Source organism: Carassius carassius, chromosome 45, assembly GCF_963082965.1.
Source record: "Carassius carassius chromosome 45, fCarCar2.1, whole genome shotgun sequence".
Lineage (NCBI taxonomy): Eukaryota > Metazoa > Chordata > Actinopteri > Cypriniformes > Cyprinidae > Carassius > Carassius carassius.
The window spans coordinates 9879903-9900911 of NC_081799.1; the positions used below are offsets into that span (position 1 = coordinate 9879903).

Here is a 21009-nt window from a genome sequence, read left to right on the forward strand (position 1 = left end):
ACCAAATTATTTTAATTATTTAACCAAATTATTTAACAGTAATAACGCTGGTGCAGGTCTAGCTGCTGGACCAAATAGTCATTATTTTCCCCAGCAAAATGTAGCTCATGCTGGTTGAGCAAGAACATTTTGCTATTTTAGATACAATAATTGTTAGGGTAGCATGGTTAGCAGTTATTCCCCAGATGCTGTAAGTGGGATCAAATGACTTTTTAAAAGTATATACATAAAGCTAGTATTACATCATTTCTTTTGCAAATAATATTATTTTTAAATGGCTAACCACCCATTTATTATGGTACATGGTTTTGAAGGCTCCTAATAGTATGAAATGTACTTTGAAATGGGAATGCTAACAGTTTTCTCCACATATAGTAGACCTTCTAGCTCAGCTAGATGAAGAAAACCAGCACATGAGCTTCTAAAACACAACATATGGTTATGAGCAACTCTGCCAGTCTCTTCAGCAGGGTATTGTGTCTGTTATGCTTTACTAAGGCGGTTTTTGAGCAACTAAATGTCAGTATATATACTTTTTATAAATATATTTTTTTCACCTCTTGACTCATTGTCCCAGTATTCCCTGAAAGTGTGAAACTGAGAATAGACCTGACATATTAAACGTCCTTCTCTGTATCTCTCACTTTCCCTTTCCATTTCTCACTCTTGCTATATGCTATTAAAATGCATTACTCTCTTTCCCAAAGCCTCAGTCTCATTCTCTCTATCTGTCTCTCACCTTTCTGTCGCACCAGTCACAGGCCTGTACTCCAGTGATGAACCCCACCAGCGCAGGATTGCCCCTGGGGCTGGTGGCATCAAATGTGACGCTTAAAGGGCAGTCCTCAGAGGGACGTGCTACGATTTCCCCAGAGTAACCTTTTTTCTTTCAAAACGCCTGTGAAGCAGATGAAAAGAAAACAGATAACGAACAACCTTGAAAATTAAAAGCATTCATTCTTTATTTAAAGAGACCAGCGCAATGCTGGGAATGGACATTATCTGCATAAACGTCAGCTATATTTGCATAAATTGTAGATTTATGGGCAGTTATATATAATATCTTCATACTGATTAGCAACCAAACATCAAACAGGTTTGAAATGATATGAAGGAACTAAATGACAGAATATTCATTTTTATGTGAACGATCTCTTTAAGTAAATAAAACTGTTCTATTAGACTAAAATATTGAACACACTAATGCATGTAATGAATTAGTTTGTTGTTAAAAAGTGTTTTGCTTTTCCCGGGAAAAATAAGTGCATACCATGCCAATACAATTAAATAACGAAATATTATATATTTTTTTTTTATTCACTATACTTCCTATTTAAAATATATATATTATATTTCAATGACAAGTTTTTGTGGTATTTGTAAATCGATTTTGTGAATTGATTAAATTTATGATAACACAAACATTTCATATTAACGCAATCTAAGTTTTAGAGGCACCTCTGGGAGTATTTTTTGGTTTTCAGTGGGCTCTAATTGTGTAAACGTATAGTTACTTTTAACATTTTATGCACAAGTAGTGAGTGAATAAAACCTATTATCTTATTTAATATGCAAAAGATGTTCAAAAAACATCTTTCACAGTTGACAGACAAATCTTATCCTCTGATTAAGGTGGCATCTCTAGTCAATGCAGAGCCAAGATTAAATATTAAATTAAAGCGAGGGCTTATACTGAATATGCTAGTCAGAGCACTAGTAGGCAGCTCTCCATGCCTCTGCACATTTTAACTTCATTATAGAGTTTAATGCAATAGAGCTGTAGGGGAAGTGACTGCACTGTGCTGGAAAAGCCGGTAAGCCAGTTGTGGGTAAGTGGATGGGTTATGCAAGTTACTCACAGTGGGGTAAGTGACGATAAACTTCTTCATGTAGCCAGTAGGCAGGCACTCGGTGAGGTGCTGGCACTCAGCCGGCAGGGCAGGCTCGTAATTGATATGGGCTTGAAAGAGAGGGCATAATCAGAGAGCCTCTGAATTAAATAAGAGCCATTTAGTGCTAGAAAACAACAATGGAATGATACTTGTTCTTTCAATTGACCCTTCACAAAACCCGCCCTCCTTAGTTACTGCTGCAATGTCCAACCAGCCATGCCTCTCTCACACTACACATCAAGTTGTTACAAAATAAATTGTGGAGCAAAGAGGAAACTGACAACGTCCCAACAGACAAGACAGAGCAGGATACCTCTGGTGTGAAACAAGGTCTCAGTTTTCAAATGTTGTCTTTTTTTAATAAAAAAAAAAATCTAACAATGAATACAGTTTTGTGGCTCTTTAATGTGTCTTGACAGATCACTGTATTGCCCCAGTTAAAGCGGCACACGTGAACCAATCATCTTCAAATCATCAAAGCATGAAATGAACATCAGTACTAATTTTATTTCACTTTTTCAAAAGTCTTCAAAAAAAAAAAAAAGTCTTGCAGCAATTTTCACTCAGAAATTCATTTCCAACTCATTTTAAAGAAATAGCAAGTAACACATTGAGTTAAACATGACATTTTGAAGTAGAAACACTGATAGAAAGACAAAATTAATCTTTTGTTTTATTTACAACTTGAAAAAAACTTTAAAAAGTTTAATCATCACAACAGCAGTCAATCTGGATTAAACTGTAGACCATTTTTTTATTTATTTATTACAAAATACATTTATTGTCTTTCAAATTACATGAATTTTATTCATACTCAGACACAACCACCGCCATTTAGCCTGCAAATTTGCACATTTACCTAACATAATACAAAACCGACTATGACTGCATTCTGCTACATTTCTACACTAAAACTATATTGAAATAATTCCATATCTAAAAAAAGAATAATAATAAAAAAAGAAAGTAAGAAATTCTATCAAACAATTAGTAAAAACAACTGTTTAACACCAACACAGATTTTAGGCTTTCAGTTTCATTACCATCTCCACAAAAGGGGACTTAAGCCCTTATGAAAATTACAGTACACTTGTACTATAGTAAAACCATGGTTCATTTTCATAAGGGTGGTTATAATTTTTTCACTCTAATGTAAAAATGGACCATGTAAAATATACAGCATTAATTCCAAACAGTAGAGAGACGCAAAGAATAACTTTACAAAAGAAATCACCATATAATACTATGTGTTGTTAATGTTTTTAAGTGACAACCTCGCAAGTATTAAGAAATTATCGCTTGATTTGAGACATTTATTGGTAGTTTAGTGGATGTGAAATTATTGAAAGTTGGTAAGGAGATATTTGAAAAGGTGGCCCAAGTATTGAGAAGTACGTCCAAGTAATAATAATAAAAAATAATAATAAATAAAAAAATGTAAAATTTGTGAGCTGCCTTATTGGTTACTGTACAGGCAGTTACCTTCTGAGAAAGCATCCTGACCACATTAGAAAGCATTGGAACACTTTCGAAACATCAAATTGTACTCCATATGAAAGAAGCAACTCATAATTGAATTCAATAGTCTGATGTTAGCATGTTTGCTAAGCTAATGCTATGAAACTCTAACTAGCTAAAAAGATAGATAGAAATATTGGCTAAACATGTTTGCTAGCTTTATCATTACATCAGCAGCCAACTTTGATTAAAATTTTCACAAAGCTCTTTGCTGTGTTTTTCTTAATTTTCGTAAATTTGGTAAATTGGATACAGTTTCTTAGAGTGTACATTTTACTATAGTCTCAGAGTCAGGTAAACATCTACGATGCCTTAAAATTCTGCCTACGTAGGCAGCTCACTAAGTTTTGGAATGTCTTGCTGACACTCTTGATCATAGGGGATTCTGGGATACTGTTTATACATTTGATTTAGGGGACGTTATAGAGGACATGTCAGGGCTGAATAGAAATATGTGCTTTAAAGAGAAATGGAAAACAGCAAATTAATTCAAAGATATGAAAGGGAAAAATGGTGACTGCAGGAACACAGACAGGAAGAATATGGTATAGAACAACTCATAGGTCTCAGATCATCCTTTGGTATTGATTCAGGTGGCTATACCTTCTAATCAAGCAGCACTTTCACAAATTGGATCTAATACCCCAGTGACTAGCTCTCCATGAAATTGCCAATCTATTAAAGAATCCCTGCGATTTAAGACTACTACATTGTTTTCCTAAAAGCCATAATTATGGCTTAGCCATTTTGCGAGTGTAAGTGTGGGGTATCCAATAACTTTATGTGCAGCCCTCAGGGCCATCTCTATGCCTGAGAAACACAAACAGTGCCAGAAGGGACACTGACCTCATTTTTGACGAGACAGCCATCTGGCGACAAGCCAACATGTCATCTAGCCTTTTGAAGAGGGGGCACATAAATAAATTGTTGTCTGCTGCCCAGTTGTTCACTTACATCAGCGGTCCCCAACCTTTTTAGCGCCAAGGACCGGTTTAATGTCAGACAATATTTTCACGGACCGGGCTTTAAGGTGTGACGGATAAATACAACAAAATAAAATGATATGACTGGCATAAAAAACTGTGGTATATTGTAAATATAAATATGAATCCACTGTGTATTCTTATGCAACTTTATTAGCAGCGTCCTCAAAACATCAGGCCAACAACATAACATGAATAACATCCTCTCTGCCCCTAACGCTCACTGACTCTGTGACGTTTAAACATGCCTTAAAAATATAAGATACCGCAAAAATCCACCACGCCCGGCTCTACTGGTCCAATCAGCGCAGGGTTGTGCCAGTGTTGTTTTGTGTCGAAAATTTAGAAAATATATATAATGAGCGAGTACATCATGAATCTATTTTCCCAAACCGTGTTTTTGTCTTATCCTGAATCACTACGGTACCCTTATAATAAGTGTTTATATTCGGACTATTTTAGTCTGGTTGGGGATGGCAACACTGCAGAGTAGCACAGTACCTGCGTGACTCGCCATAGATGTTCTTCTGCCAGACGCGAGCGGCAAAAGTTACCGACTGCAGCTTTAATGTAAGTTATTTATTCTTTCTTGTGCGGCCCGGTACCATATGACGCACGGACTGGTACCGGTCCTGCAGCCCGGGGGTTGGGGACCGCTGACTTACATAACAAAGATAACTCTATAGCCTAACAATAAAACTTGTATGAAAAAGAACATATTTATGTGTGTGGCAAGTGGGGCGGGGCCGAGGGACGTGGGAACAAGGAGTGAGGCCGGCAATGATTGGGCAAATCAGTGACACCTGCGACCCACCGCCGGTCTCGAGTCCCACGTAGGAGATGGAAGGATATAAAACTGTTTATTTGAGCGCACCAGTCGTCCGTGAGGGGCTGGTGCGCTGTTTTGTGTTTATTTTTGTAATTAAAATGTTATGCCGGTTCCTTCTTCCGGATGAATAGGAAGATTTTATCATTACAATGTGCAAACTGAACTAAATGTTTTTTTGAATATGTAATTGCATGTTATTTATAATGAAATGAAAACGTATTTTAGTTAAAATTTACATTAAAAACAATTATTTGTTAAGAAATAGTCATAAAAGTGCACTTTTATTTCGTTAATAATATATTATCTGCAAGTAAAGTTTTTTTTTAAATAAATATATACTTACAAGCGCACATATTACACAAGAGAAATCCGAACCAAGGTACGGTACTGTTGGTGAATTCAGAGAGGCTAGCAATAGCAATCTTCCTTTGAAAGCATAAGATCCCACCCTCCCTGCAAATCACTCTCCAAATCCAAAGGTTTTTTTTTTTTTTTTTTTTACCAAATCACCTACTCTGGCTTTAATCAAGAAGCACACTATGAAAATAAGTCTTTCCTTGCAAATAAACAGGGCCGCTGCTGGCCAAATGGGTGCCCTAAGCAGAATAGTATTGTTGTGCCCCCTCCCTAAAAATAATAAAATAAAATAAAATAAACACCTACTATAAGGGGTCAAAATAGAACTTTAATAAAATATAAAAGTAAATAAATAAATTGTAATTAAATTGTATTATTTATAAATTACAATTGTTGCTCTAGACAGTTAACTGTGGCTACGATTGTATTAATTGAGTTGTCTGATTGATTTTATAGTCTCAAGCATTCAGAAATCACACAAAATAAAATTAAGCAGTTTCACCACTATAACCATGGATAATTTTGGTAAGTTTTGTGATGCCCACTTTTTTTTGTTGAAGACATTAAAGAGGCTGTAGCATTTCTGTCGCAAAAAGGTGGCCAAAACTTAAGTGTATATTTGAATTAAATGTTTGGTCAATATTAAACAAGGATTTGATCTTCATGTAAGTGTAACAACAGCAGTTATCAGGCCTTTGGTGCCCTTTTCAGGCATTTGTAATATTGTAAATTGTTTATTTTGTATTGCATTATTTATTTTAACAGGGTTATTCAATGAAAGCATGATGTTTTTAAATCGCCTAACCAATTGCCTCGTTGTTTTATAAAATACATTTTAAGTCATGGAAACTAGAATATTAAGTGAGATGTGTTGTTGGTGGTGAAATTATTACCACAATTAAAAGACGTTACTAATGTAAAGTTTCACAGGATTAGAATTTAGCTAGGCTACCTGAAAGTGATGCACAGGGTTCATCTTGGAATTTTTAATTGTTCTTTTCTCTGTGCCAGACTGCGCTGATGTCTTTTCCCTGATATAGCCTAGTTGTCCATTAATTATGATGATCATTTGTATTCAGCCGCAAACATGTGGTGAGAGCGAGCACAGGCGCAAATGCAGGGATGGTGCATCACATGTGCTTATACTGCCTACTGCATTTTTATAATTATATATATAATATATATGTTTAGATTTATATTTATGTATATGTACATGTATATGCTAATATTAATATAGAACTGGGATGGTGCCCCCCTGGGAGTTGGTGTGCTAAGCAAACTCCATGCTCTGCATATTGACAGCAGTGGTACTGCAAATAAAATATGATTTCCCTCAAAGAAAAACAGATTTTTGTATGTATAAACCTTTTTAACACAACTCTTAGCCACAAATCACTTTTAAAGTACTTCAATACCCACATTTTTTAAACAAGAATAACCAATCAGAGAATCAGAGCGCAATAAGCTATTAAAGGGATCATTAAGTGCCTTTGATTTTTATTGTGTACTGTTCTCTGCGGTCCACTCATAATTTTATCAAGATTTTTAGATCAAAAAACAATAATACTGTGATTTAGAATAAGCTATTTTCTGTCCTGTTTTTAAATCCTGCATCAAATTGTGCCTTGTTTGTAAACAAATTTGTTTTAAAATGAAGTAAACAAAGGACCAAGTTCTGACACAGTCTGGACCTTAATTTTAACTGAAGTTCCCTATCTGTCGGTCACTACGAGTTATGTCGAACGACATATGGGGTCTCACTTGGGAGGCCAATCATTTCTGAATTTAAGAGAAAACGCCAATGAAAATTGGCTAGTGGATTAACACACCTGAGCCACTCCCCGAGCCACGGGTATAAATAGGGCGACAGGTTCATCCACTCATTAGATTTTTGCTTCGGAGCCGAGTAGTCGATGAGAGCAGTCACTACAAAGCCATTCATCTTTGTTTTAAAGAAGCTGTTCCTGGTCGGTGTGACGGCGCGGTACAGCGGTGTCCCTGTGACGGCGATTCCCCTGGGCGCTTCGGCTAAAAAAAACAGTTTTCTAAAAGAGTAAATCACGGGCGATTCGCGTCTTTTTCAAGATGCCGTTTCGTCCGTGTCCTTCTGGATGCGGTCGTTTCCTGTCTTCGGTGGACGGTCACGAGCGTTGTCTGCAGTGTCTGGGCGTCCAACACTCTGAGGCTGCGTTCGTGGATGATTCATGCGTCTACTGTGGGCGTATGAACATGGCAGCGCTGCGATCGCGTCTCTCACTCCTCAAGGGGAGTGCAGCAGACCCCTCTGTCGCCACCCGTCCCGGTTTCTCTGGCTCGAGCAGAGGACCGCCGGCTGGCACTCTGGGAGATCTGAGGGTTACAGCGAGAGCTTCTCCGCCGGGCCACGCCCCACGGACCTCTCACTCCTCCCGCAGTGCCTGTCCCGTGCAGCTGCCGATTGATTCTGCTGGGCCGTCTCACGGCGGTCCCAGCGTGTCTTTCGGTGCGCCATCCGAAGATCAGATGTCGATCGCTGCATCGGGGGATGGGTTATCGACCTCTGAGGATGAGGATTCGGCGGGGCTGCCCCCCTCGGGTGTTGTCGCTGCTGCCGAATCTGACTTGGAGTTGTCGGCCATGCTTGCCCGGGCAGCCGTGAGTATCGGGCTGGAGGTGACTACACCGCCCAGTCCCGAGCCCTCGCGGCTGGATGATTGGTTTCTCGGCGCGGGACGCGGCTCACAACCTCGTTCTGCTCCGGTGCCTTTCTTCCCGGAGGTGCATGAAGAGGTGACGAAGTCGTGGACGGCCCCTTTCACGGCCAGAAGCCGCTCGTCTCCCTCTTCCATCCTCACCACCCTCGATGGCAGGGCAGCCAGGGGGTACGTGGATGTTCCCCAGGTGGAGAGAGCGGTTGCGGTGCACCTGTGCCCACAAAACGCCGCCACTTGGAGGAATCGTCCGCGTCTCCCGTCCAAGGCCTGTAAACTGTTGGCCGCGCTCGCTGCCAAGGCTTACAGTGCCGCGGGCCAAGCTGCCTCCGCCCTGCATGCCATGGCTATCCTGCAGGTACACCAAGCCAAGGCGCTCAAAGCAATGCACGAGGGTGGTACCGACCCGGGGTTGATGCCGGAGCTGCGCACGGCGACTGACTTCGCCTTACGGGCGACGAAGGTCACGGCGCGGTCCCTCGGGAAGGCGATGTCCACGCTGGTGGTCCAGGAGCGGCATCTCTGGCTGAACCTGGCTGAGATGAGGGACATGGACAAGGCCCACTTTCTAGATGCTCCCATCTCCCAGGTAGGCCTGTTCGGCAACACTGTCGAGGACTTTGCCCAGCAGTTCTCAGCGGTGCAAAAGCAGACTGAAGCCATCCAACACATCTTGCCCCAACGTGTGCCTCCGGTTGCCACCATTCCGTCACGGGCAGTTTTCGGAGCTCATGCTCCTCGTGACAGCCCCTCCCTGGCGCATCCCCCTGAGGAGAGACCTTCTCTCTCAGGGGCTTGGCACCATTTGGCACCCGCGTCTAGATCTCTGGAACCTCCACGTGTGGCTTCTGGATGGGACGCGGCAGACCTAAGTGATCTGCCCCCAGCGGTGGTAGACACTATCACTCAGGCTAGAGCCCCTTCTACGAGGCAGGCCTATGCTCTGAAGTGGAGTCTGTTCACGAATTTGTGTTCTTCTCACCGAGAAGACCCCCGGAGATGCCCGGTCAGAGTCGTGCTTTCTTTCCTGCAAGAAAGGTTGTAGCGTGGGCTGTCACCCTCCACCCTGAAAGTGTATGTGGCTGCCATTGCAGCCCATCACGATGCAGTGGACGGCCGGTCCCTGGGGAGGCATGACCTGATCGTTAGGTTCCTGAGGGGTGCCAGAAGGTTACATCCTCCTAGGACACCCCTGATTCCCTCCTGGGACCTCTCTATTGTCCTGGCGGGACTTCAGAGGGGTCCCTTTGAGCCGCTGGATTCAGTCGAGCTTAAGTTCCTGTCTCTCAAGACAGCGCTCCTGATCGCGCTCATTCCATCAAGAGGGTCGGGGACCTCCAAGCATTTTCGGTAAGTGAAGAGTGCCTGGTGTTCGGGCCGGCCTACTCTCACGTTGTCCTGAGACCCCGGCCTGGATACGTGCCCAAGGTTCCCACCACTCCCTTCCGAGACCAGGTGGTGAACCTGCAAGCGCTGCCCCTGGAGGAGGCAGATCCAGCCTTGGCGTCGCTGTGTCCCGTAAGAGCGCTACGCATATACGTGGACGCACCCAGAGCTTTAGAAGCTTTGAGCAGCTCCTGGTCTGCTTTGGAGGTCAGCAGAAGGGGAAGGCTGTCTCTAAGCAGAGGTTGGCCCACTGGATAGTGGATGCCATCGCCTTGGCTTACCATTCCCAAGGCGAGCCGTGCCCCCTGGGGGTGAGGGCCCACTCCACACGGAGTGTGGCCTCCTCCTGTGCACTGGTGCACGGCGCCTCTCTGGCAGACATCTGTCGAGCTGCGGGCTGGGCGACACCTAACACATTTGCGAGGTTTTACAACCTCCGTGTGGAGCCAGTTTCTTCCCGTGTGTTGGGTAACAGGTAATTGGCAGGAAGGGCTGGCTGGGTGTCACGCTTGCTGCGCCATTCCCCCTAACACGGGGATGTGAGCGCCTTTCTTCTCCCAGTAGAGTTCCCCGGTTGGCATACCCTGGTCGAGCATCCTCCAGCACCCTCGGCAGTCAGACTTGGCGGAGCAGTCTGTCGCCAGGCCCAGTACTGGTGTTAGCATGCCCGGAGTTCCGGTCAGCCCCTGTACTGGGCTAGGTGTTCATATGGCTTGGTTCCCTACGGGTAATCCCATATGGGTATTCTTCCACGGTAAGGTTTCCCTCTTGGCAAACCCGTGTCTTCCCTTGACAGACCCGTTCTGTCAGTCACTTCTGGCAGCCGTTCCATCCCTACTCCAAGGTAGGACCTGCCTCAGAGACCCCTTCCATATGTAGTACTGCCCCCTGGGTCAGTCCATATCGGTATATCCACATGTCACCTCCCTACGGGTAGGATGTGGTCTCCGTAGCAACCTTTTCCTAGGCTCGCTTCCCCATTGTCTTGCCAAAGCTGAAAGAACAAATAGGGAAGATTTGAAGCAATCTTTCTCTGAAGGTTGAAATCCCTTCCATTAACTTATGTGGGCAGAACAGCAGCGTGGCCTTCTCCAGCAGCGATGTACTCACCCTTTGGCCCCTTCGGTACCAAGGTCAGTGAATTTGCGCTGGGGCTTTGGGAAGGTTACGACCTTAAGCGTAGCTTTTGTGGCACGCCAGGGCTTGTCGACAATTGCAGCGCCACAGGGTTGTGACGATATTCAGGTTGTGGCGTTTTCCATAGGACCCCAGATGTCGTTCGACATAACTCGTAGTAACCGACAGATAGGGAACGTCTCGGTTACGTACGTAACCCTTGTTCCCTGATGGAGGGAACGGAGACGTTATGTCCCCATGCCACAACCTTGAACCGTTCGCTGTTGCCGGGACACGTTCTCGGCTCCTCAGCGTAAAACCTAATGAGTGGATGCACCTGTCGCCCTATTTATACCCGTGGCTCGGGGAGTGGCTCAGGTGTGTTAATCCACTAGCCAATTTTCATTGGCGTTTTCTCTTAAATTCAGAGATGATTGGCCTCCCAAGTGAGACCCCATATGTCGTTCGACATAACGTCTCCGTTCCCTCCATCAGGGAACGAGGGTTACGTACGTAACCGAGACGTTATTTACTGTACTCTTTCCCAATGTTGGGATCAATGCATAGACTGTTTTTCCACAACTAGGCACTGCATCTTGTTGTCTTCAGAGTTATCTTTATCATTTGGTTTCTGCGTTGACCTGTGTGTTCGCCTCTCTATAAACACTATGGACATTTCTCAAATGAAAGGCTGAATCCTCCGGTGGCTGCATTTGCAGGCTGCATACGTCATCAAACCTGGTTTATTTCAGTTAACTAATTAACATATTAATAACAATATTAATATTAATAAACATATTAACTAGTCATAAACATATTACAACAATATACGGAAAACTAAGAATAATGATCAAATTTATAGCCTAACTGTTAATATTCTAAAATAAGATTCTTTATGACGTATGCAGCCTACAAATGTGACCTCCAGAGGATGCAGCCTTCCATTTGAGAAATGGCCTACATGCGAGAATTGGTGGGCGGGGCAAAACAGACAGTGATGTAGAATGTGTGGGCGGGGCTAGACAGGCAGCGATGTAGAAGCAGGCGTTGATAATCTTTTGCGGAGACAGTGCTCATCCACACTATTACATCATAGAGTAAAACATTCCAAAAGCTGTTGTTTTGTCAGACTGCCTTTAATATAAGCTGTTTTTATAAGCTCCCTTGTTCAGTAATCAGGGCACTGATCAGGCAGTCGGCCATTTTAAGGGCTGTCTAAATTGCGAAATCCTTCCAGTGCACTGGAATGTTTGCTACCTAAAAATTCCCACAGTGCATTGCAAATTCTAGGTATAATTTCTTACTATGCTCCCTTTCTGAAGATACACAAGCAATCTTGGTAAATATAATGAAACACATTACAACGCTTACAAAAAATTTTTTTAGGATATTTCAGAAAAACACATCGCTAGACAGGTAATGAACAACATCTAGTTAACATTTATAATTAATATTTGGCTGAAATGTTATAAGAACATGTAACAGAACAACATGTTTAAAAAGAATAAAAATTTATATCAGAAAGAGATTGTGCCTGCCTGTTGTTTATTAATTCCGAGTTGTGACGTTCTACTATGTTGTCATTTGTCAGATATTGTACGTAGTCATGTCACCGGAAACTGAGTGATCAGTGTCCCAATGTTCCTATTGACCGAATTTGTGTACAAGATTTAGTGATTCATGAGCTCGGGAGCTGGGGAGCTGAAAAGTTTTGAGCTCTGAAACTTATAGGATTTTTTTTTATTGTAAATATGACCTCTTATATGTCAAAAGTGCAAGGGAATTTTTGTTTCTCAGCTCATGAACCCTTTAAAACAAAACCAGGTAATGCAAGAAACATGAGAGTGTTTCTCCAGTTTTGACACCAAATGTAAACAGACATAAGCAAAACACATGCGCACATTTAAAAAAAAAAAACACTGAGTGAATACGGCCTAGTTTATTTCCTCGAGATGTGCACAGTCTTATACTTATATCTTATACTATACTTATATTTTCCAGTTTTCAAATAGTTTTTAGCTTTGAGTCAAATGTTTTAATGTTGTTATCCATTTGGGAGCTGGCTTGCATGGTTCATGGCTTCAAACTGTTCATTGAAGATTAAAAAAAAAAAAAAAAATGGAAAATGAGTAGGAAAAAATAAATAATTAATACTTACAGGACCAACATTACTTTAAAAGCTCCAGGTCACTGTTATGCCAGCTGAGTGTTTTAATATATCAACTAAATGAATATGATTATCTTACAGGCCAGAAACACAAAATACCAGGGATATTGCAACAAAAGGGACATAAAAGGGGGCTTGGATACTGTTGGGAAGGAAATTGTCACTAAGTCCATCTGTAAAATATTTAGCAGATAACACAACATCATTCAAGTGGATCCGGTGCTACGCAGAAAAGCATTTTAATTGGAGCGGATGTTAATAAATGTCTCTATCCTGACAATGAAAAATCAAACAAGACAGGCAAAGCGGAGAAGCACTATGCGTGTAATTCTATTAAGCAATGGCAATCAGAAAATTATATTTTGATTACATTATGTTTCACGAACGTTACTAATTGTACAAGAGGCTCTGATAAGCACATTTCCATTGGGTTAAATCTCTCCCAAAGGACTTTCCAACAAACCACACAACATGCCAATGCATCTTTTCTTAACCATAATTTATATGTGCAATTGTTTACATGTGACCGACAATATCATGTCAACCCACATGAATCTGTTATTCTGAAGGGCTGTGATAGCAGACGGGGGAAACGGATCTAATTTAGCTGCAGTGAGTGAGCAGTGGAGTTGCTCTCATTGATTGAGAGCAATCACTCTGCGCCGGGCAGTCCATCATAACTATGTGCTTGTAAGTGACAGCGGCTGTCTGCTTACTTCAATTTACTAGACGTTAGGAAATAGCATTGCCACAACACCACCTTTCTGGCAGCTAAACAGAAGGACAGAAGGTTGAATTCATTTGCGCAGCTTTAAAAAAAAATAAGACGTTTGTGTATGTTTTACATTGTTTATGGGAGCAGTTATTCACCTAACAACAATCAAATGATGGAGTGAGTGTTAAATGGACATAAACTGTATCGAAAAAGTGAAGTTCTGCTTTTTTTAACCAAGCATGAGTGATGCTGTACAGGCCTTTGAAGTACACCAGATTGTTGTAATCTGCTGTACCATCCACAACTGAGCACTCAGAAGCAGCTTGGAGGATGGAAATTTTTTTGTGCAAATTGCATTCAGCGCATTATTTGAGAATGTTGGAATTTACTTGATTGGCATGATTCTTTTAGTGAACTGTGTGTTAAAACAACACACTAATGCAAATAAATAAATAACACTACGCACACGTTTTGTGGCTGCAGTTCATGCTTTGGTGAAATCCCTGGGTAGTTTTCAGCCCATATTTTAGTTTCTCTTACACTTCTGTCAGTCTATCCCTCTCATTCTTGCCCTCAGGAGTTTTATTTATTTATTTATTTATTTATTTTTATATTTGTGTTGTCTCTGTCCCCCCTCACTCGTTGGCATCTGTCACCTCTGTTACTCAGGTAGCAGTGAGTGGTGGAGCAGACATTTATAGCATAACCTCAGGCTAATGGGCCACAGGTGCTCTCAGCATTACTTGCCTGGAGCCTTGGGGAAAGCTGTACTTATAAAAAAAAATTGAATAAATAAGAAAAGCTGTACTTAAAAAAAAAATTGAATAAATAAAAACACTGGTTCACACTACGTACTGTTGCACCAAAACAAAATTCTGAACATACTGGGCTGAATGCTTGTTTTCAATTACCTTTTGTTTTGAATAACTAAACTAATTATACATTTATATTATAAATATAAAATTTGCATACTTTCAGAGGTGGGTAGAGTACCCAAAAACTGTACTCAAGTAAAAGTACTTCTAGAAATATTTACTCAAGTAAAAGTAAAAGTACTAGTCTTGAATAGTTACTTGAGTAAGAGTAAAAGAGTATCGGGAAAAAAATCTACTCAAGTAGTTAGTTACTAGTTACTTTGGGTCATATATACTGAGCCTATTTTTATTTAGATATATAGATAAAATGTATGTAATGTATGTGTGTGTGTGTAAATGTATATATTTCATCAGCCTTTACTCCAATTTATGTAATTTATTATAAAACCCTGTCTGTTTACTTAAGTAACAGATATAGGTGTCATGCCTTAACATATTTTTAATACGATTGACTTTATATTAAATGTGAATTTAACATTGAAAGTTAATGTGATATAAATATTGCTACTAATCTTTCATTGTTCAGAAAGAGAGCAAATAACATTTACATTATTAAAGATCATTTTCACTGACAGTCTAGATTTCAATCACTCTCAGAAACTCCCATTAAAATCACTGCAACTGTTAACACTGTGAAATCAATATCTTAATTAAAGATTCGTACACACATCTGCACTTTGTTGTTTCTGACGAGAGAATTCACCAGAACTAGGTATTCAGTCCGTGAGCGATTGAAGGAAGCACCGGCATTTCAGCGATGACTCATCTGAACGCCTCTGATTGGCCAATGCTTTAATAAGCTAAAAAAAAATCATGTGTGATTTGTTATAATGCGCAGTGCTGTAAAAACAGCACAGTAGACAGCACACGCGGTGTTCATCTAATAAGGATCTCCATCGCAAGCAATAGCCTTTGCAGATTTGCTTTCAATTCAGTGCAGTTCCATAGCCCCGTTTTCAACACTGCTGATGTTAAACGTTACAACTCTGAGTGAACCACTTCAGACGCTCAGCGCGTGCGGCAGGCAATTGAACGAATCATTCAAACTGATTCATGAACCAATTCACTCGTTTGCCATTTGGTTTGATCAAGCCTTTGAAAAGAATTGACTCAAAAGAATGAATCATTCGCGAATGGGCATCGCTCATTGCCCAGAGAAAAGTAGACGGCGCGTTTGGAATAAACTGAAGCATTTATAACATTTATTGCAATAAGATAAAGTAACGAGAGCAGCGTCGCCCACAGTAACGAAGTAAAAGTACAGATTTTTCCCCAAAAATTTACTAAAGTAAGAAGTAAGAGTATAAAGTACCCATCTTTAAATATACTCCGAAAAGTATTAGTTACCCCAAAAAATTACTCAAGTAAATGTAACGAAGTAAATGTAACTCGTTACTACCCACCTCTGCATACTTTCTATTATTTTTTGAAAAATAATTTCAAGAATATTTTACAACTGTTTAGATATAAAAACACAGACCAAAATACTGATGATTCATCCATCTTATTTTACAGAATTCTGTCCAAAAAATGCATCCTAGAATGACAATGTCTCTCTCCCTATACCAATTATTTCACAGAAAAATATTTAGGCTTACATTTAAGATTTTTTAAATATTATTATTTTTAATTGCATATTACATTTTCATACAACTGAATTATATAGTTTTAACAAACAAATCAATAAATGCATGCTTAATGTGATGCATATATGTTACCCATACATAAATGAAACCAGTAAGATTGCTGTAATAGTACTAATAGATTTTAAATACACAATAAGGTTTATATAATTTTACAGTATGTCCAAAATTTTATACATTTGAACTAACTGATTACTGCTTGTTCTACAGCTAGTCATATTCATAACAATGTTCATGTTTTCATAATCAACAAATGCATTTATTTTAATTGCTTACAAACAGCAAGTTACATAGATAACTAAAACTGTTGCATTTTGAAAATATGATCATTTAAATAAAATTAAACACATGCAAATAAAGGTAAACTATCCCATGATTAGTTTATTAGTATAAGGTAATTGTAGTACAAATGTATGGAACAATCAGAAAAGAAAACTGCACCTTCGATATTTCCAAATGAACATAGCTTCACCCATAAAATGCCATTTTCAGCTGCAAACTCCTGGCCAAAATCTGCAGCATCCTTTGCTCCCATTCACACATCCACCCTGCCTTCATTCAGTAAATGGCAAAGTGATACCAGCAATTTGCTAATTAAAGGTTTAGGCATAGAACCTGTGCTTTTGAACTCATTCCCAAAATGCTGGGAAACTGGATACAATCCGGCACTCTTAAACCAAAAAAAAAAAATCTGCTTAAACTTTGTTGTAAACTCCCTTAAAAATAGGTCATGACAGTCAAACGGATGCTAATGCTTCCCTGCTTTCTTACAGTATAAACAGACCTCTAAGCGAAACTCTGAGTGACGCGTCTGTGAGGTTTCTTGCCACCGCTGTAGTCCGCTGTCACTGGAGATGCTCTCTCATCAAAGTGGAGTCGATGGGAGGCCGGGCCGGGGACCGTTTTCTCTGCCAGTCAGCTCAAATTGCATGCAGCTGCAGTGCCAGCTTAGTCAGGTACAGCGGTTTGGATGAAGACTTGAGTTAAATATAGCATCTAACCAGCTGCACCCATTTATGCTTCGACATGCCACAAACCCACCGAAGGAACGCATCCAAACTCGATTGAGCATCCGAACGCCAACCATAATACCAAGACAAAAAGCACATACATCCCACAACCTGACTAATCGCGGGCATATTGTAGGTTTGGTGCAGCAAAGCACGAATGCTTCATGGGTTTATACAGCTACACGCGCCCACGCACAACAATCCCAGAAAACACACACACACATACGTTCTTTTCTCATGGTTGCCCACGCACACCCACACTTCATATTCTGTCCTCTCCCCAAATGACAGAGAAATCCAAGATTGAGTATAAGGTTTAAAACGTTCACTGAATTTTCTCATGACAGGCATTCCCTGTGATTTCTAAAGTAAACAAATGTCTTAAAGGGAAGACTGTAAAGTCAGGGGAAGAGTGTCAAATTTACATTTAGTCCTCTTATAGGGATAGTTCCTACCAAACCTAATATTCAGGGATTGTTTATTCACCCATATGTTGTTCCAAACCTGTATGTAGCATTTTTTTATCATTGGAACAGAAAAGGAATACTGTGACATTTTGAATTTTTGGATGAACTATTCCTTTAAATGTTTAATATAATATGAAACTCAGTATTGAGAATATGCAGGGAGAGGCAGCTCTTGTGGGCTGCCAGTAGAAGAGAAGTCTTCTTTTAACTGGCATGGCAAAATGAAGCATAATAAAGTACTGTCAAGTCAAGCAGTTCATTAATCATTGAAGTGGAGGTGGGGGAGTGACTTCACTCATTATAAAAGATAGATGGATGGGAGGTTAAAACATTGGTCTCCATCAGCCAAGATGACAAGACGACACACAGCGGAGCATGCTAACACTCCAGTGAGTGATTCAATTGGTGTTACAAACCCTGTAGGTGTTCAATTCCATGAGCGGACCAGTTTGTACATCACACATAGAAGTCAAAAACTGAAATTAGATGAAAAAATATTTTAATATAATATACTAATATACACTCACTGCCCACTTTATTAGGTACACCTTGCTAGTACCGGGTTGGACCTTGGCCTTCAGAACTGCCTTAATTCTTCATGGCATAGATTCAACAAGGTGTTGGAAACATTGCTCAGAGATTTTGGTCCATATTGACATGATAACATCACGCAGTTGCTGCAGATTTGTCGGCTGCAGATCCATGATGTGAATCTCCTGTTCCAGCACATCCCAAAGCTGCTCTATTAGATTGAGATCTGGTGACTTTGGAGGGCATTTGAGTAAAGTGAACTCATTGTCATGTTCAAAAACAAGTCTGAGATTATATGAGCTTTGTGACATGGTGCATTATCCTGCTGGAAGTAGCCATCAGATGATGAGTACACCATAGTCATAAAGGGATGGACGTGGTCAGCAACAAAACTCAGGTAGGCTGTGGCGTTTAAACGATGCTCAATTGTTACTAAGGGGCCTAAAGTGTGCCAAGAAAATATCCCCCACACATTACACCACCACCAGCACCCTGAACCGCTGAGACAAGGCAGGATGGATACATGCTTTCATGTTCTTTACGCCAAATTCTGACCCTACCATCTGAATGTCACAGCAGAAATCATGACTCATCAGACCAGGCAATGTTTTTCGAATCTTCTATTGTCCAATTTTGGTGAGCCTGTGTAAATTGTAGCCTCCGTTTCCTGTTCTTAGCTGACAGGAGCATCACCCGGTGTGGTCTTCTGCTTCTGTAGCCCATCTGCTTCAGGGTTCAACGTGTTACATTACATTTTTACATTTATATAGCACTTTTTTAGGCACTCAAAGCGCTTCACATTGTCAGGGGTATCTCCTCATCCACCACCAGTGTGCAGCATCCACCTGGATGATGTGACGGCAGCCATAGTGCGCCAGAATGCCCACCACACACCAGCTTACTGGTGGAGAGGAGACAGAGTGATGAAGCCAATCAGCAGATATGGGGATTGTTAGGAGGCCATGATGGTCAGAGGCCAATGGGCGAATTAAGCCAGGATGCCGAGGTCAAACCTCTACTCTTTTCGAAAGACATCCTGGGATTTTAAATGATGCCATCTAGATGCCTAAATGCATTGAGTTGCTTCCATGTGATTGGCTGATTAGCAATTTGTGCTACTATAGTGCACTCCATAAGTATTGGGACAATAAAGACAAAATTGCTCTGTTTACTGTTGAGTCAAGAAACCTGTAAATATGATTAACAGATGAATATAAAACAAAACTACAGAATGTCACATTTTATTATTCGGTGATTAAGCACAGAAATATTTTACCAGCTAAGAAGATCAGCACTTTTAAAGTGCATCCCACTATCTGATGTGAGCATAAGTATTGGAAGAGTTGCCTCACAGGTCTTACTAAGTGATGAACTGTGTCCTGTTGCATTAATTATTCAGATATTAAAAGCAGGGAATGTGTCGTAGCAGTTATATCCATTGCTTCTGCATTATGGGTCTTGCATTCGATGGTGACACACAAGCTAGGATGAAGACAAGGGGGGTGACTTTGAGAGAAAAGCAAGCAATTAGGGTGCTTAAAGAAAATAATTCACTTAGAGCTATAGCAAAAACAGACATCAGCTGCCAACATCGACCTGATCGGCTGAGAAAAACAACTGTAGTTGATGAAAGACAAATCATAAAAGCTGTGAAAATGAACCCTAAAATACAGGTCTGTAAAATCACCAACAACCTCCAGAAAATTGGGGTGATGCTTTAAAAATCTACTGTTCGCAGGAGACTTTGACATAGAATTACAGAAGCTACACAGAAAGATGCAAACCTCCGACCAGCACCAAAAATAGAAAGGTATAAGATTAGAGTTTGCAAAAAAACAGAGTAGGGTAGAGTTTTGGAACTAAGTTTTATGGAATCTTATCTGTAAAGCTTGGTGGAGGTGGTGTCATGGCATGGACATGCATGGCTGTCTCTGTAACAGCCCCTCTCAATTTTAATGATGACTTAATGTATGATGACAGTAGCAGAAATGAATTTGGAAGGGTACAGAAACATCTTGGCTACCAATATTTAAGAAAATTCCACCAGACTCATCAGAAAGTGCTTCATATTGCATCCTGACAATGACCCAAAACACCCTGCCAGTTCAGTCAAGGAGTTTACCAGGGCAAAGAAATGGAAAGTCTTAGATTGCCCAAATCAATCTCCAGGTTTAAATCCAACTGAAGAATAATTTTACAAACAGAAGATGAGACTAAAGGCAGAAACTCCCAAAAACAAGCAACAGTTGTAACTGGCTGCATTAAAAGCTGGGAAAAGCATTTCAAAGGATAAGCCCAAGAGTCTCGTGATGTCTGTGGGCCACAGACTCACTGCTGTGATTAAATGTAAGGGATCTGCAACTAAATAATAGCTTATAATCTTTTACATTTGCCTTAAAGGGGTCATATGATATTGCTAAACAGAACATTTAGTTGTGTATTTGGTGTTATTAATGTGTTTATGTGGTTTAATGTATATATATATATATATAAAAAACAATTCCACATAATGTGTATTGTTGTTTCTCCTCTATGCCCCTCCTTTCTGAAATGCGTGATCTGATTGGCTGAATACCTCAAGTGTGTGACAGAAATGTTATGCCACTTACCATACTGTGATGCCGAGTCCCAGCATGATGAGACAAAACCAATAAAACCCATTACAAATAAGGAATTTTTTTACATTTATGAGGCACTTTTATCCAAAGCGACTAACAGTGCACTCAAGCTTTACTTGGCTAACATTTTTTTACCTAAAGTGTTTCCCTGGAAATCGAACCTACAACCTTTAGTGCTGCTAATGCAATGCTCTACCACTGAGCTACAGGAA

At 40.6% G+C, this 21009-nt stretch overlaps 1 pseudogene; it reads right to left on the minus strand.

The window, feature by feature from the left end:
* Positions 1-21009, minus strand: part of LOC132126978 (amine oxidase [flavin-containing] A-like) — a 54793-nt pseudogene that overhangs the window by 23505 nt on the left and 10279 nt on the right.